Genomic DNA, 19724 nt, shown 5'->3' with positions numbered 1-19724 from the left:
ACATTACACAAATTCAAAGAGCGTGGCCTAGGACCACACGTGGAACCACGCGCAGAACCTCGCGCTGGTGCTTGGACACATCTTTAGCCCATGTCAATTTTAAATCACCAAAAGTAAACAACTTAAACCCTCGGATCACTGTACCTTTTATCGTCGTAGATAGTAATTGTCTTAGGTTGCCACTAATAGGCGCTTTGTCATCATGCGCCCCCCCCCCCCCCCCCCCTCAAAGAAAAACACCATGAGCTCTCCTGCTCAGAGCAAGGATAAGGGTAAATAGGTCGCGTCTCACTCTCCATATCCTCATTTTGGCCCTGTGGTGGAGAGGGAACTTTTCATCGACCCCAACGCTTTCTTCAAGGCCGAGCACATAGTGTCCTGGATAACGACACAGGGGAAGGTTAACAAGATCCTGCTAAGCAATGGGATTGAGATGAAAGTTGATGGCCTCCTTGCCTGACCTCCATTGGAAGGAGAGAGGAGCTGCGCCCCTCTCTAAGATGACTATGGGGCTTGGAGCGATGAACACCTAAAGGCAGGTGCATTCCACCCATTGGACCAGTATTTCGTAGATTTCCTGAACTACGTTAAACTTGCTCCATTCCAGCTCCCGCCAAACTTATATGGAATTTTGGAGGGGTTAAAATATATGTTTATGAGGCACGAGTGGCAGGTCTCCACTCCGGAAGATATTATGTACTTCTTGTGCCTCAAGGACAGTCCCGACTAGAAGGGGCAAGGTGACAACTTTTACTACCTCACTTGCTTTCCCAACACAGTTGTAACGCCCTCCAAATCAAGGATCGTTACACTGTGTACTTTAAATTGTGTTATACTTTCTAATCAAGTCATTTGGTTATAAACGTGTAACTAAGGTTAATGTCAAAGGTTAGGGTTAAAATTTTTGGGCAAATGATTTATTTACTTTTATTTAAAAAGTTTATACATACATGTGATCCCAAAATATTACAACCAAACTATTAAAAAATGTTTGTATACATGAAAATTACAGCCGATCGACCTAAGCGGAAAAATCAGGGCTATAACCCTAGTTCCTCTGAGATATCCTCGGCCGTGGTGGACGAGCAACTACATATGTACACGCCGCTACCAAAGCTCTCCAACTCATGCCTGGTCAAGCTTTCCTTTCCCTTACCTGCACCACAAAGCACCCGTGAGCCAAGTCTCAGCAAGAAAACTTAACACATGTGCATAAACAGGGGTAATAATCTACTCATATCAAGATACAATCATAAATAAATGGTCATTGGACCATACTGGGGTCGCTGCCTTGAACAGTTGACCTTAGAGTCAACCCCGGGGCCCTATTTCCTAGCTATGTGACCATAGAGTCACCGTGGACCCTCGCCTTTAGATCTAGGTAACAAGCCATAGAGCTAGCCAAACAGTTTTATTTTCCATCGACCATTGGGTCGGCCTATGTAATAGTACGTTGCTAGTTTAGGCCTAAGCCTTTCGACCAGCGTGCAGTGCACTATTGTTGTCCTTGACTAATAAGTCAAACCCTAATCCAGGTATTCGAATATCAATATAGAAATAGATATGGATAGGCATACCTCAACAAGACAAACACGCATACATATTAATCACATAACATCATCAAGTAACCATAATCATAGTAATAATCATGCTTATTTAACAAGGCCAAGCCCTAGCCACGCAAACCATGCGAACAATCATGAAACACTTAAGCAGGTATAGAATATTCAAGTATGTTTAATCAATAAACGAAATGATAAGTTAATAATAATCATTGTCAGGGGCCTAAGCCTTTTTCATAATTATTATTGACAGTCGAGCCAGGCCCTAATCACATATAACACATATTGGGTGCAGCTTTCTTTCCTTAGGTCTGAGTATAGCGTAAAATAAGAATGACCCTCGAGCACAATCCTAGTTCTGAGCCCCTAACGATAACCTAGTCACAACCATAATATAGGATTCCATCAATAATGAGCAAATAAAGGCTTTTGGACCAAGTCCTACCCCACGAGACCTTGAATTCTACCAAACTGGGTAATAAAATCGATCCCAAGCCCTAAGGAAAAGATTCCCATCTCTAAAAACTCACCATGGCCAAAACAGCCCAGGCAGGTCGTGACCTGCCCTTGAGGGTCGCGGCGTGCCCCTAAAGACAGAGGACCTCCTCCCCTAGAAATGGAACACGGGCCGCGACCTTACCTTGAGGGTCGTTGTGCGCCTCCTAGACAGATGCCCCTAAGGGCTCTAGGTTCAGTTGGGTCGCAACCCCTCAAGAATAGGGTCGCGAATTGGCTTTGCGAACCAAGATTTCCTCCATTTTTCATTAGCCAAATTAAACCAAGACCATCCTAATTCCACCCTAAAACAATAATTCAATCATCATAACAGTTTTAATATCTTCCCAGCAACAAAACCCAACAAAAATCTAGATTAAAAACCCACCAAAAATAAGACTTTCATACTTGAGCCACAAGCTTAAGAACACCTCAAACTTTAAGGAAAACAGGGCATAAATCAATCTGAAACAAGGATTAAGGTATTACCTTAGCTATGAATGGTGATCCCCTAGCCACAAGCTATCCGAATTCTAATGTTGAACCTTCAATTCCTTATTTTCCAGCCAAAATCTAGTTAGTTCTTCAAGAAGTTACTTAAGGAAGTTGAGAGAGAGAGAGGAAGAGTGAGAGAGAGAGTCAGTTCAATGAGGTGTTTAAGTGTTTATGCTTTTGTTTCCTTGAGGCTCAAACGACTTAAGCTAATCCCGAGGCTCGGGGTACCAAAAAACGTCCCCGATGGCAAAATGGTCAAAGTCCCAAGAATTCCCTCCTAATCTCGCTAACTCAAAATATATCCTCAACTATTCATTCTCATTACCTAATAACTTGATTTAATGCCAAATACCTAAAATACCCCTTGACTCATCCCGAGTCGGGTATTGTGTCCCGTTGCGACTTTCCCTCCAACTTGCTCCCTAGGATCGTCTCGTGCTGAATAACCCAAATAGACCCACATAATAATGTGGTCTCTCACATATATCACATATACGAACATACATACAATTATGCCCATAACGGGCCAAATTATGAAAGTTGCCTCTAATAAGAAACAGGCCCACATGCATATTTAATATCCCTAAACAAGCATAACTAGTTATATTATCATACAACTCACACAATCACAATCAAATATATCAAATAAACATATAATTCCATATATTGCCATCCTGGCCCCCTAATCAAGGCCCTAAGCCTTATTAGGTAATTTTGGGACGTTACATATATCCCCTCCTTACAGAAATTTCATCCTCGAAATTTTACCTGAACAACTCGGGATATTGAGTCTGCATATCTGCCTCCAGATCCCAGGTCGCTTCCTCGACCTTGTTGTTCCTCTATAATACCTCAGCTAAAGGTATAGTATTGTTCTTCAGGACCTTGTCCTTCCTGTCTAAAATCTAAACCAACAGCTACTCATAGGACAAGTCTGCCTCCAGTTCCAGAACCTCGTAACTTAGTACATGAGTTCCATCTGACACATACTTCCTCAGCAAGGAAATATGAAATACATTATTTACACTAGACAGTGTAGGGGTAAGGCCAACCTGTAGGCCACCTGACCGATCCTCTCCAGGATTTTAAATGGTCCCACAAACCTAGGGCTCAGTTAGCCCTTCATCCCGAACCTTTTCACCCCTCTAAGTGGTGAAACCCTAAGCAAGACATAGTCTCCCACCTGGAACTCCACGTTCCTCGGCCTAGGATATGAATTGCTCTTTTGTCTACTCTGGGACATGAGCATCCGAGCTCTAATCTTCTCAATAGCCACATTGGTCCTCTGAACTACTTCAGGACCTAAATATTTCCTCTCAGCCATCTCATCACAATGAATGGGCGATTTGCACTTCCTACATTACAACATCTTATAAGGTGCTGCTACAACGGTAGACTGGTAGCTGTTGTTATAGGAAAACTCTATCAGGGGTAACTAGTTACTTCAGGGCCCATCAAAGTCCAACACACATGCTCTCAGCATATCCTCTAATATCTGGATAGTCCTCTCAAACTGACCATCGGTCTGAGGATGAGAAGCTGTACTGAACTTCAGCTAAGTACCCATTGCTCTTTGAAAACTTCCCCACAACTTGGAAGTAAAGATAGGGTCCCTATTTGACATGATAGACCTTGGAGTCCCATGAAGGTGAACTATCTCTCTCACATAGAGGTCTGCATACTGGTCAACCATATAATTCATCCTCACGAGTAGAAAATGAGCTGATTTTGTATGTCGATCAACCATGACCTAAATAGAATGATGCTGGCCCACTGTCCTGGGCAGCCCTACCATGAAATCCATCGTGATGTCCTCCCACTTTCACTCTGGGTTATCCAGAGGCTTTAACAGCCCTGCTGGCCTCTGATGCTCAGCTGTGACTTGCTGACAAGTCAAGCACCTTGCCACATACTCTGTCACGTCCTTCTTCATCCCATGCAACATATATAAAACTTTCAAATCCTAGTATATCTTCGTGGTGCATGGATGTTGAGAATAAGGGTAGTATGAGATACATCCAGAATCTTCGGTCTTGTCCCAGTGTCAATCGAAATGCAGATCGGATCCTTGTATCTCAACTAGCCCATGCTTGACACCGTATAGTCCTTAGTTACTCCAGCTAGGATGTTCCCTCTAATCTGCCCCAACTGTGGATCATCTAACATCTTCTCCTTAGTCCTCTCCAAAAGTGTAGACTGTAGGGTGACGCTGCCTAGCTGGCCCACCATTAACTCAATTCCTACTCTAGCCATGTCATCATCCAACTTCCTTGATATCAGCCTGGCACTATATAACTGTCTGGGAACCTTTCGACTTAAGGCATCTGCTACCACGTTGGTCATCCCAGGTTCATAGAGGATCTCACAATCATAATCCTTGACCAGCTCTAACCAACGTCTTTGCCTCATGTTCAGATCCTTCTAGGGGAAGAAGTATTTTAAACTATTGTGGTCAGTGTATATCTCACACTTCTCACCATACAAGTAGTGTCGCCACACCCTCAGTGCAAAAATCACTGCTGTAAGTTCTAAATCATGTGTGGGGTATCTCTGCTCATACTCCTTTTAGCTGGCATGATGCGTAGGCAATCACCTCTCCTATCTACATAAGAACATAACCCAGACCCTGCCTTGAGGCATCACAATAAACTACAAACTTGTCTCGATCTGTAGGAAGGCTCAAAACTGGAGCGGTGATCAAACTCTTCTTGAGCTTCTAGAAGTTGTCTTCACATTTTTCTAACCATGTGAACTTCTGATTCTTGCGTGTTAACTATGTCAGTGTTGACGCAATCTTGGAAAACCCCTCCACAAAGCGTCTATACTACCCTACCAATCCCAAGAAACTCCTGATCTCTAAAGTGTTCTTCGGTCTTGGCCAATCTCTGACCACCTTAATCTTCGCTGGATCCACCTTAATTCCATCCTTACTGACTATGTGACCTAAGAAAGTCATATGTGGCAACCAGAACTCGCATTTCTTGAATTTCGCATACAACATGTGTTCTCTCAACCTCCGTAGTACCAATCTGAGGTGTTGCTCGTGCTCTATCTCTGTCTGAGAGTATATCAATATATTGTCAATAAGGATGATCACATACCGATCCAGGTAATCTTTGAACACCTTGTTCATCAGATCCGTAAATGTTGTCGGGGAATTAGTTAATCTAAATGACATCACCAAAAACTCATAATGCGCATACCTGGTACAAAAAGATATCTTCAGTATATCCTCCTCTCTGATCCTCAACTGGTGATAACCATATCAAAGATCTATCTAAGAGAATACCGTTCTACCCTGCAACTGGTTAAACATATCATCAATCCTTGGCTGTGGATATCTGTTCTTAATAGTCAACTTGTTCAGTTTTCTATAATTGATACACATCCTCAAAGAATTGTCATTTTTCTTCACAAAGAGACCTGGTGCACCCCATGGTGAGAAACTAGGCCTAATAAAACCCAAGTCTAGTAACTCATGTAATTGAACCTTTAGTTCCTTCAGCTAAGCTGGAGCCATCCTATAAGGTGCCCTAGCGCCAAATCAATCGCAAACTCAATCTCCTTGTGTGGAGGTAACCCTAGCAGATCCTCTGGAAACACGTCCAGAAACTCACAGACTAATCGGGTCTGTTCTGGTCCCACTGACACGACCTGAGTGGTATCCACCATGCTAGCTAAGAATCCTATGCATTCCCCTGCAGTAGGTCTCTAGCTCTAAGTACATATATCATAGGTATACATGGTCCATGCACAGTGCAAACGAATACAAAGGGGTCATCACCCTCAGGCTTAAAGGTTACCATCTTCTTCTTGCAATCTATCATTGTCCCATATTTCTCTAACCAATCCATACCAAGAATTATATCAAAATTAGTCATTACCAATTCTACCAAGTCAACTGATAATTCCCTGCCATCCACTGTAACTGGTAGTGATCTAACCCATCTCTTGGAACCACTAACTCCCTAGTAGGCATCATAGTACAAAACAACACAGGATGGAAGTCACATGGTCTACACAATCCATCTACAATCGTACTAGCAACAAAAGAGTGCGTAGCAGCCGAATAGATCAAAACAATATTGAAGGTTCAAGCACTACAAAGCTGACTTGTAACCACCGAGGGACGAGCCTCAACCTCTGCCTGGGTCAAGGTGAACACCGGAGCTAGCGTCAGGCTGTCCACCTTCTTCGACTCTTCCTTTCTGGCTCTCAAGTAGTCTTTCTTCAAAAGCCCCACACTGCCGGAAACAAAGTAGGCCTTCACCCGACATTCCCCAATATGGCACCTCCTGCACTAAGTACACTCTTGGAATGCTTTCCAGGTTTCACCGCAAACCTGGCGGCCCATCTATATGCCCCGTGGCCTCCTATTTGGCCCTAGAGCTGAAACTGTGTCTGGAGTCTTCCTTTTTTGGTCACTGGGGCCTCCGGCCCTACCAAAACCTTTAAATGGCGGTCTCGGCCACCTAGAATCCCTTTTGGCTGCATTGTCAAACTAGATCTTGTTCTTTTTGCTCTCAGCGGTAAGTGGCTTTTCCACAGCCTGTGCATAGGTAGTAAATCCTAGCGTAGTGGTAATACAAACATCGCGTTCTATCATAGATTGTAGCCCCTGAAGAAACCTATCTCTTGTAATCCCATCATTGGGCACCAGATCCCTGGAAAACTTTTCTAGTCTGTCAAACTTTAGGGCGTAATCAATCACTGTCATGTTACCATAAATTAACTTGCTGAACTCCTCAGCCTTAGAAGCTTTAACTGCATCGTTTTAGTATTTCTCATTAAACAAGGTTTTGAACTATTCCCATTCCATGTTAGTTACTGTTCTTCTCTGGGATACAACCTCCCACCAAATTCGAGCAGCAGGCCACTCTCTCATTACCCCCTACCCTCATAAAATCCAAGATGGTGGTTATCATGGTCATCAACTGTTCAGCCTTCAGTGGATCGAAGCCACCCTCAAAGACTAGAAGGTGTGGCTTGCTGATCATCTCATACAGGGGTTCCCATCTATCTTCCCATGCCTCGAGCTGCACTACTGCTAGTACCTCTGGTTGTATCACTGCTGGTATTGCGGGCTCTGGGTTCCCTGCTAGAACCTGTTGTTGTCTCAAGAGGTGAATCTCCTCTTTCTGCCTCTTTAATCTGGCTTCCATACCAGCAAGCACCCGTTGCTAATTTTCTGGAGTTGGCAGTGGGGCCTGGCCCTAGTCATTCCTTCCCCTGGCCTGTAACTCTTGGCCAGCCAATCTTTCTGACCTTCAGGGATTCATACTATTATTCAATCCACTCTTCAGTGATCAAATTGACCGTTTGGTAGGTAATAACAATACCTCTTGCCGCCTGACAATCCAAGATCAAACAGACAAACAACAGATGCAATGCTAATAAGCATGCCAACACATAATATGCTCATTCATGGTGCTAATAAGCACTTCCTATTATCCATCAACAAATAACAATGCACATAAACATATCCAAACATTTATGCAAGTATAACATGGCTAATCAGCATGTTCTTTAATCCTCACCAGTGTTAACAATGCTAATAAGCATTTCCTAGCATATATACAAATAATAACGCTAATAAGCGGTTCCCTTGCATTAAGCACGTTCTTTATCATTCATGGAGTAACCAAGGGCCATGCTCTACTAGATTATCTCATGCTTCCTAAACAGACACCCAGATAAGGCATTCATATCATGTTTAAGCAGTTAAACACATAACCATATAATAATTACCGAACCCTGAGCCGAGCTTGTCTTCAGTGGCAAGTGTACATGCCCAGCCAGTGTTCAGGAACCCTTAAACCTTGGCAGCTGTGGTACCAAGGTGTAATGCCCTCCTAATCAAGGACTGTTACATTGTGTAGTTTAAATTGTGTCACACTTGCTAATCAATTCATTTGGTTATAAACTTGTAGCTAAGGTTAACGTCAATAGTTAGGGTTAAATTTTTTTATCAAAGCAACTATTCAATTTTATTTAAAAAGTTTATACATACATGGGATCCCAAAATATTACAACCAAACTTTTATAAAATGTGTATAGACATCCAAATTACAGTCGAACGACCTAAGCCTCAAAATCAGGGCTACAACCCTAGTTCCTTTGAGATATCCTCGGCCATGGTGGACAAGCAGCCGCTTATGTACACGCCGCCACCGAAGCTCTCCAACTCATGCTTGGTCAAGCTTTCCTTTTCCCTTACCTGCACCACAAAGCACCCGTGAGCCAAGGCTCAGTAAGAAAACTTAAACGTGTCCATAAATAGGGATAATAATCTACTCATATCATCATACAATCATTAATAAATAGTCATTGGACCATTCTGAGACCGCTGCCCTGAACAGTTGACCTTAGAGTCAACCCCGGGGCCCTATCCCCTAGCTCTGTGACCGTAGAGTCACCTGGGAACCTCACCCTTAGCGCTGGGTTACTAGCCATAAATCAAGCCAAACACTTTTATTTTCCATTGACCATTAGGTCGGCCTAAATAATAGTACATTGCTGGTTTACCCCTAAGCCTTATGACCAGCGCGCAGCGCGCTATTGCTTTGCTTGACTAATTAGTCAAGCCTTGATCCAGGTATTCAAATATCAATATAGAAACATATATGGATAGGCATACCTCAATAAGAAAAACACGCATACATATTAATCACATGACATCATTAAGTAACCGTACTCATAGTAATAATCATGCTTATTTAACAGGGCTAAGCCCCAGCCGCACAAACCATGCGAACAGTCATGAAATACTTAAGCAGGTATAGAATATTCAAGTATGTTTAATCAATAAATGAAATGATAAGTTAATCATAATCTTTCTCAGGGGCCCAAGCCCTTTTCATAATTATTATTAACAGTCAGGCCACGCCCTAATCACATACAACACGTATTGGGTGCATTTTTCTTACCTAGGGTCTGAGTATAGCATAAAATATGAACGACCCTCAAGCACGAGCCCGGTTCTGATCCCCTAGCGATAACCTAGTCATAACCAAAATATAGGATTCTATCAATCAAGAGCAAATAAAGGCTTTCAGAATGAGTCCTAGCCTTCGAGACCTTGAATTCTACTAAACCGGGTAGCAGAATCGATCCCAAGCCCTAAGCAAAAGATTTTTATCTCTAAAAATTCACCATGGCCTAAACAGCCAAGGCGGGTCACGACTTGCCCTTGAGGGTCGCAACGTGCCTCCTAAACAGATGCCCCCAAGGGCCCTGGGTTCAGTTGGGTTGCGACCCCTTAAGAACAGGGCCGCGACTTGGCCTCTGTGAACCCAGATTTCCTCCATTTTTCATCAGCCAAATTAAACCCAAGAGCAGCCCAATTCCACCCTAAAATAATGATTTGATCATCATAACAGTTTTAATATCTTCCCAACAACAAAACCCAACTAAAATCTAGGTTAAAAAGCCACCAAAAATTAAACTCTCATACTTCAGCCACAATCTCAAGAAGACCTCAAACTTTAAGGAAAATAGGGCAGAAATCAATCTAAAACAAGGATTAAGGTATTACCTTAGCTATGAATGGTGATCCCCTACAAGCTATCCGAATTCTAATCCCAAGCCTTCAATTCCTTAGTTTCCAGCCAAAATCAACTTAGTTCTTCAAGAAGTTACTTAGGGAAGCTTAGAGAGAAAGAGAGAGATAGAGAGATAGTCGTTTTAGTGAGGTGTTTAAGTTTTTATGCTTTTGTTTCCTTGAGGCTCAAACAAATTAAGCTGGTCCCAAGGCTCGGGGTACCATAAAAGGTCCCCGATGGCAAAATGGTCAAAATCCCAAGTATTCCCTCTTAATCTCGCTAACTCCAAATATATTCTTAATTATTCATTCCCATTACCTGATAACCTGATTTAATGCCAAATACCTAAAATACCCCATGACTCACCCCGAGTCCGGTATTGAGTCCCATTGTGACTTTCCCGCTAACTTGCTCTCTAGGATCGTCTCGTGCCGAGTAACCCAAATAAACCCACATAATAATGTGGTATCTCACATATATCACATAGATGAACATACATACAATTATGTCCATAATGAGCCAAATTACGAAAGTTGCCCTTCTAATAAGAAACAGGCCCACATGCATATTTAATATCCCTACACATGCATAACTAGTTATATTATCATAGAACTCACATAATCACAATCAAATATATCAAATAAACATATAATTCCATATATTTCCATCCTAGCCCCCTAATCAAGGCCCTAAGCCTTATTCGGAAATTTTGGGACGTTACATCATTATCCATCATTGACCTCCCCAGCCACCCAAATGGCTATAAAGATTAGTTCTTTATATCAAATGGGTTCAAGAACTGTGATCACCGATACTTCAACCATCCTCGTAAGCCCTCTAACTTTATGAATTCTGTTCGTGAATTATTTTATCACTTTCACATCCTTTTTTTAAGTATTCTAACTGATTTCATTCCTTGTGCAGCTATATTTGAGAGGAGAGGGCGGTTTAAGACCCTTGGGGGTCAATATGAAACCTTGTCTAGTCTTCCTCCGAAAGAGAAAGACTTCCGTCAGGTTGTGAATGATGTCACCATGGTGGCCTGCAACCTGATCAAAAAGGGCCAGACGCTAGCTCATTATCCTTGAGCTCCCCCCTCCTCAAGAAGTCTTTCCAGCCATTAAAGACATCAAGGAGGAAGAAGACGTCGCACCGTTGGTGCACAGAAAGCGAGCTCCTGAAGATAATCAAGGTCTTGATCCAGAGCGAGCTATGTTCGAAGCAGCTACCGGTACCTCTAGCCAAGGTAACCCATATATGGAGTTAGATCGGGCTACTGCCAATTTTAAGCTAGTTCGCTTCAACCCCAACAGGCATGTTAGTCGCCACCCTACTGACCCAGACCTAAACAAAACACTCCTTCAGTGTGTGGACCATTTGGTGGTACGCTATGACCACAACTACCCCAAAGGTACCATTGTGGTTAACAACACATATCCAATTTAGGTCCCCCATTTTTGAGGAGTATGGGATAAACTGTAGGACATGGCCTTCCTTGCGTCAGGGTGTATAAGCCCCTGCTTTTAGGCAGTATGTAGATGAGTCCAACCCCGAAGAAGGACCTAAACCCCCCAGGACCCAAGAGGTAATAATTTTAGACTCTTCCCCACCTCCGTTAATCCAAGAGTTAGAGGTTATGCCTTACCCAATCCATAACCCCGAGCTGATTTAGTAGATTCCTCCACTAAGCTCAAATGGTAGAGTTTTTGCTCTTTTTCTTGTCTTTACTTTACTTTGACTAATTATTTCTTATATCTAAATCTTCTACTCGTTCTTTTTCAGGTGAAGAGATGGAGCTGCCAGATGCCCCAGGTTTGAGGGGTGCCTTTCAGGCCGGCAAGACTGGATCTGGTCATGTGGTGAAGAGGCCCAGACTAACAAAGAAACATGCTCCCAAGACTGGGACTTCCACCGAGTCTCTAGTTAAAGACAAAGATGCCAACTCCACCTGGGAGCAGCCACAAAAGTCTCTTCCCTCAGCTCTAGTGACAGCAGTCACGGTTCTTCAAGCTCCACCTCCTCTTCCTTGACATGTACCTCCCTCAATTCCTCAAGTGATCCAAGGCGAGGCTCCCACTGTCTAGATCCCAGTTAAGCCACTCGACTTGGCAAGGATCCCTGAGGCATTTTGGGGAAGTGTATATGAGATGGTGAGCCATATGGTGGGCCACGCCTATATGGAAAATGACAAGGATCTGAGGGCAATGGAGGAACGTACTCCTGAGGATGTCCTCGAGTCTGCTATGGGGATGAACCTCACTATGAGTCCTCTTCTCATCCTTCTAACTTTTCCTTTCCTTTTCTCCTTAGTTTTCTTTTTCGAACTAATCTTGATTTGCCTTATCTTTTTCCAGTCTGTCCGGGCTCAACACCGAGAAATTGGTCGGATTAAAGCTAAGGATGAGGAGCTCCAAGCCGTCGTAAGCGCTGCCCAAGAGAGCGAGCAGTCTGCTAAAGCCACCTTATTTTTTTCCCATGAGGGCGACCGAGCTACAAAGGAAGGTGAGTAGATGGCTAAGAACCAGGTCATGGAGGTGACCCATCGCCTGGACCAGATGCAGGCAAAAAATGAGGGGCTCAGAAAAAAACTTGATGAGGTCGAGGCCAAAGCCAAAGAGGAAGTTGAGAGGACGAGGACAGAGATCGTAGAGTCATCGACTCAAATGGAGGAGATTATTTACCATTACTGGGCTTTCAACCATGATGAGAACTTCTCCTTCATGCAACCAGAGTTATGGGAACCATATCTTGCCAAGTTCGAGATTCGGTTCTCACAAGAACCCTCAGAGGCCGCCAAAGCTTATGACGCTGCTGAAGGAGATGGCGAGGAGGTGACCTCTTCTGAGCGAGTCGATGGGCCCTAGTGATGATATTACTATTTTTGTTTATAATTTTATTCATTTTTAATTAAGTCCCTAGGGAAAAAAAGAATTTCCTTCAAGGTCAAGTCGAGGATTTTTCTCCTCGAGATAACAATATATTTTTTAATACATATCTAACTTACGATCTATTTGTGTTCCCCTTAATATATTTTTTTATCATGTTTGTGAATCCTTAGATTCTTGTACTTTCGAAATCTTAGGGGTTGTCTTTAGATCGGGATAGAATTTTGATGGCTCGACTAACTTTAGTCAACATCTTAGACGCATCCAAGATTTTTCCCACTTAATTACATCAAACCTGTCACAAATCAACCCTTAGACCCGGTCATATCCAGTGGTTTTAAAAAGCTTAATAGTTTTATAGTGGTTAGGAATCAAGTCTCAAACCTAGTCGTACCCAGGGGTTTTAACGGGCTTAATAAATTTGTACCTGTTAGGAATCAGGCCTCGGATTTGGTTGTTTCCAGGGTTTTATTTTAGAGATTTCTCAAACTTAGTTCATGTCCAAAATTTTGAAAATCTAAAGCATTAAAAAGCTGTTGAATAATCAATTTTTCCAAACTCTAAGTTTCATTTTTCATTTGAACAAGCTAAACTCTTTTAAAAGCTCTCTTTGATTATGTGCCCCCCAAGCAACCAAAACTCATAAATGTTCTAGGTTGCTTTTACAAAGTGAGCTCGTGATAACAAAACGATAAAATTGATTACATAATAAACCAACTGTTATTAAACTGAAATGGCTTTTATTAACAAGCCTTGCATAAATGGTAATTCTGAAAACATTAAAGACAACAAAATTATTGATAAAACTTTTTGAGGTGTAGGGCATTCCACATCTGCGAGACTATTTCTCCAATTAGTCGAGCTAGCTTGAAAGTCCATTCGCCCAGAATCTCCACGATCTGATATGGTCCTTCGCAGTTCAATCCTAATACACCATCTTTGGGATCTTTACTTGCTAAAAAGACCCTTCAGAGAACCAGATTGCCTAATCCAAGTCTACGTCATTTCACCTTTGAATTGAAATAATGAGTGATTATCTGTTGATAATGGGCGAGGTGTAATTGTGATTCCTCTCATTTTTCTTCGATTAGATTAAGGGATGCACTAAGAAGCTTGTGGTTATGATCCTGATCAAAGGTCTTTTGTCTGTGGGTCATCACCAGCACCTCAATTGAGAGCACAGCCTCGCTTCCAAAGGTTAGAGAAAAATGGGTATGTCCCATGGAGGTTCGGTGTGAGGTCCAGTAGGCAGAGTACCTACGAGAGCTGCTCGAGCCATAATCCCTTGGCATCATCTAATCATTTCTTCAAGCATGCCTTCAGAGTCTTATTTACGACCTCAACCTTCCCATTGGTCTACAAGTACGCTACCGATGAAAAACTCTTGGTTATGCCATATTTTTCACAAAATTATGTGAAGAGATCTCTACAAAATTATGCCATTGTCAGACACAATCTTTTTCGGGAGCCCAAATCCACATATGATATTTTTTTACAACAAAATCCAAGACTCTCTTCGAGGTGATGGTTGCCAAAGGTTCAACCCCTACACACTTCATGAAGTAATCGATGGTGACAATAGCATAACGAAATCCTCATTTTCCTATCAGCAAAGAACCAATTAAGTAAATTCCCCATACTACAAATGACCAAGGGGATGAGACAATGGTTAGCATGACGAGAGCAGCTCGGGCAACTATTGCGAAGCATTGGCATTTGTCACACTTCTGCACATACGAGATTGAGTCCTTTGTCAGTGTGGGCCAAAAATAGCCCTGTCTTAGTACCTTTAGAGCTAGGTTTTTCTCTCCAGCATGGTCTCCGTAGAAGCCTTCATGTATTTCATGCAAAATGGTCTGCGTTTCCTCCTGCAAAACACATCATACGAGAAGTAGCAAATGCTCTTGTCGATATAGAATCCCTTCAACCATAACATATCGTAGAGCTTGATACAACAACTTTCTCCCATTCATTCGATCGTCAGGTAACTTTCTGGTTGTGAGATACTACACTATTCGAGTCATCCAGGTCGGTTCTATGTCAATCATTCTGACCTCATACATTTCTGCTTTTATACTTGGGCTTTCTAAGAATTCCACCAGAACCACATTCAGTGTTGCTGCCTCTTTGGTGGTAGCAAGTTGAGCCAGAGCATCAGCGTTGGAATTTTGTTCGCAGGGTACTTGTTCAACGAAGCTAAACTCAAACTCAGAAAACTCGCCCTTAACCTTGGCTATGAGCTTGGTATTCTCCCAATATCTGATTGACTACGAGCGGAGAATCAATATAACATTGGATGGTTTTTTCCTTTAGCTCTTTTGCCACCCTTAATCCTGCCAATAAAGCCTTATATTCAGCTTCATTGTTGGATGCTTCAATCCGAACTTAAAAGCTGCATGGAAACAATGCCCTTTGGGTGAGATCAAAATTATCCCAACTCCTTATCTGTTTTCATTAGAGGATCCATTAACAAAGATTTTCCACAATTCCTGCACCGGTTCCCTTATTGGCTCGACCGAAAAATCTGTGCACTCGACCACAAAATCAGCGAGGGCTTGACTCTTAATTGCATTATGTGGCATATACAATTTCTCAAACTAGTTAAGTTCGATGGCCCATTTTAATAAAGGTCCTAACGTTTTAGGTTTTTGCAAAACTTTCCTTAAAGGATGGTCGGTTAAGACGTGGATAAAATGGGATTGGAAGTATGGCATGAACTTCCTTGAAGCCAAAATAAGACAGAACATGAGCTTTTCTATCAATGGGTACCAAGACTCAGCTCTGAGAAGTCTTTTACTTACATAACACACAGGTTTCTGCGCCTGTTTTATTCTCGAACTAACACAGCACTGACTGCATTTTCTGTCACGACCAAATATAGAAACAAACACTCCCCAGACGTTGGTTTTGATAATATGGGGGGGGGGGGGTGTTCAGCTAGATGCGCTTTTAGGTCACAAATGCCTGTTCGCATTCTTCGATCCATTCAAACTTCTTGTTTCCTCTGAGTAAGTTGTAAAATGGGAGACACTTGTCAGTGGATTTTGAAACGAAGAGTTTTAAGGCCGCCACCTTTCCAATTAAGCTTTGTAATTCCTTACATGACCTAGGCGAAGGAATTTCTAACAACGACGTGATTTTATCTGGATTCGCCTCTATCCCCCTTGTGTTGACTATAAACCCCATAAACTTTCCCGAAGAAACTTCGAAAGTGTACTTCTGGGGATTTAACTTCATGTCATATTTCACATGGTTACTGGAAGTCTTTGACTTAATGAGCATATCATCAACATACATCTCCATGTTTCTCCTGATCTGGTTAGTGAACATTTTCTTGACCGATCGTTGGTACGTAGCACCAACATTCTTCAGCGCGAATGGCATTACTTTGTAGCAGTATATGTATGCTCAGTTATGAAGCTGGTATGCTCTTGGTCTGTAGGGTTCTTTGTGATCTGGTTATATCCAGAATACGCGTCCATGAAAGACATGAGCTCGTGATCGGTCATGGTGTCTATCAACTGATCAATTCTTGGTAATGGAAAACAGTCCTTAGGACGAGCTTTGTTGAGATTGGAGAAATCAATGCAAGTTCTCCACTTCCCATTTGGCTTCGGAACCAGCACGAGGTTAGCAACCCAGATCAGGTATTTTGCTTCCCTGATAAATACGCATTAAATCCGGGGGGCTACTTCTTTTTCCAATGCTTCAGATCGTACAATCCTCAAAAGCCTTCGTTTCGGGGAATTTGCAGGCACATTCTTGTTCAAGTTCAAAGTATGCATTATTATACTCGGATCGATTCAGACCATTTCTTCATGTGACCAGGCGAAGACGTCCAGGTTCTTCCTCAAGAATTCGACCAACTCCTTCTTCCTTTCATCTCCAAGATTTTTTTCAAACTTTTACAACTCTTGAAGGTGTTTCTAGGTCGATACTGATTTCCTCGAGCTCCTCCACTACTTTGAGCTCAGATCTATATTTTCCTACTCATTGGTCAGTCATCTTGTTAGGCGACCTCAATGTCTCTGTCTTGAGGTTCTTCCATCCCATTGGTAACTTCCATTACCTGGGACTCCTTACCGCCTTTGTTTATGACCATTGCCTGCTGCCCCAGTTGTGACTTTCACTTCATGGCTATACTATAGCACTCTTTGGCGGCGAGCTGGTCTCCACGTACTGTGCATATTCTCGAGGTTGAAGGGGCATTCATTGCCAGATGTCGGATCAAGGTGATTGCTTCAAAAACCATCAGCGCAGGTCATCCCAAAAATGTGCTATACGCAGCCGAACAATCGATTACCATGAACTCAAGTATTTTTGTAATAGTTCATGCCTCATCTCCTAGTGTAACCACCAGTCCGATTGTCCTTATGGTCATCGTCCCTTCACCTAACAATCCGTACAATGTCATTGAGGTCGCCTTAAGATCGGTCAGAGACAATCCCATTTATTCTAGGGTGGACCTAAAAAGCACATTTACTGAGCTTCTATTATCTACTAGTATCCTTCACACCCTTTGATTAGCGAGCTACACGATTATTTTTCTGTAAAAATGATTGGTTATTTTTCCAATCGCTGTTGTTTTGATAACTACTACGCTGGGATAAATTCCAGACCATTATGAGTTTTTAGCTCATTTATATACCTCTTCTGGGCTCTATTGCTCATGCTCGCCAAATGAGGTCCTCAAGCAATGGGAGTTATATCTTCTCGTACTATTAAGGAAGGGTCGACCTGATTCATCTAATCCACCTGAGCCCTCGGCAGACCTGCCAGAGCTTCCAGAGCTTGATGAGAATTCTGCCCGGCAGACTGATTGGGAGCAACTCGATTTTGGGCATACTGGGCCAACGGTCCAGCCCAAATGAGAGTCTCAATCGCATCCCTCAGTTGTCAAGAATCATCAGTATTATGACCGATGTTATTGTGGTATCAGCAGAACTTTGAGGGATCTCTCTTCAACCTTTGATGCCTTAAAGGTTCTGGCTTCTTCCACGGAAGGCGATTAGAATTGGCTAGGAAGATATGTTCCCTTGTATCAATTAGGTCAATGTAGGTGGCATAAATGGGCTTGAACTTTTTCTCGGTCTTGTTCTTCTTCATGCCGTTCTGGTCACCCTCACCATTCCCTTTTATTTTATTATTTCTCGCTTGGTTATTCAGGATTACAGATTGAACCATAGCTGGAACACCTGTCACCACTCTAGCAGCTGAATAGGGAATCGGTTGGTTCCTCCGACAGCAGATCACACCTTTTATAAGTTTATCCATTCCTGAGCTCAAGCCAAGAACTCATCTACACTCTTAATACCTTTTCGCTAGAGTTCTTGCCGTAGATCACCTCCCACCAAGATTCCGGTTCTCATCACCATAAGCTTGGAGCTATCATCAACATCTCTAGTTCGTGCTGCAATGTTGGCGAATATGCATAGATATGCTTTCAAGGATTCACCAAGTTGTTGTATTACGTTGGCCAATGAGTCAGCCTCCACGCGAGCTGCCTTTAAAGCTTAGAACGCTTTCGTGAACTCGAAAGGCAGCTTCTTCCATGATCTTATCGAATGTTTCTTGTATTTCTTGAACCACTCTCCGACAGGTCCGATCAGAGTCGTGGGGAATAGAATACACCTTAGGTCAAATCTGACATTGTGGGCCATCATCAATATATTGAACATCACGAGGTGGTCATATGGATCTGTGTTTGCATGAAATGACGGAATGTTCGACATCCTAAAGCTAATAGGATATGTAGCTACTGCAATACTTGGGGCAAAAGGTTCGAGCTCCTCATTGAAGTCACAATCATCAATCCCCTTTCCAAATAAGAGCTTCTTTATTTTCTCCTCCATCATGGCTAGTCGCTCAAGGGTTAAATCGTTAGTCTTTAGGTTAGCCGGGGGCTGTTCATCAGCTCCCATCCTATTGAACGTGTTTGATGGGTTGTTGTCCCTCCAAGTTCGAGCTAGGTTAGGAAGGATATTCCCACTGTCGCGTACGATAGACAGACCTCCCTCATGTTGACTATAACTTATATCATCATTACGAGCTGGATACCTTTTTTGCAAGTTCAAATGATCGTGTAGGTCGGGCTATGGATTGTACCGAGGACTTTTCGCTGAGCTGAAGTGACTTCTTAGGTCGCTCTTAGACCTACCTCCACGTCCAATAACTTCCACTTGCAAAACTTACAGCCTTTGGCTGAGAATGAGGACTTAGATTCTCAGCACGTGCCCGTGGGGCATAAGTGTCTACAGACGGGGGAGGATTTCTCCTACTATATCCCTGAGTTGGAGCATCTCGTTTTGGGTGCGGTGTTGTAGGATGTCTAATCGGTGATGGCGGATACCTTATTGGTGAGGCTATCCTCGTTCCATCAGGATGAACTAAATTTAACCGCCTTCGCTCTACCCCAGCATCCCTAGCTCTCTATGCCTTGGGTTCTGATCACGACACAGGAGGATTCACTGTGGCATTTTGTCTCCGTGAACTTTTCCCAGCTCACCCTGGTGGGTTGTTGTGGGCATTCCTAGGAATCTGTGTAAAGGGCACGAAGCTGAGGGTCGCAGTTCTCACCGACCGACTGACATGTTGATGATGATTCCTATGATGAGTAGCGGGCTGAGCACTTTTGTGGTTTTTCTCTGAAGGTACAGAGCTCGGAGTGGCGCTCCCGACAAAAAAATTGGTTTTGGATCGGTTATTCTTGTGGGAGTTATGAGACCCACTTTTCCTCTTTCCAACAT

Source organism: Humulus lupulus, chromosome 8 (genome assembly GCF_963169125.1).
Source record: "Humulus lupulus chromosome 8, drHumLupu1.1, whole genome shotgun sequence".
Classification (NCBI taxonomy): Eukaryota; Viridiplantae; Streptophyta; class Magnoliopsida; order Rosales; family Cannabaceae; genus Humulus; species Humulus lupulus.
The sequence above is the reverse complement of the archived record's forward strand: the minus strand, read 5'-3'. Positions refer to the sequence as shown.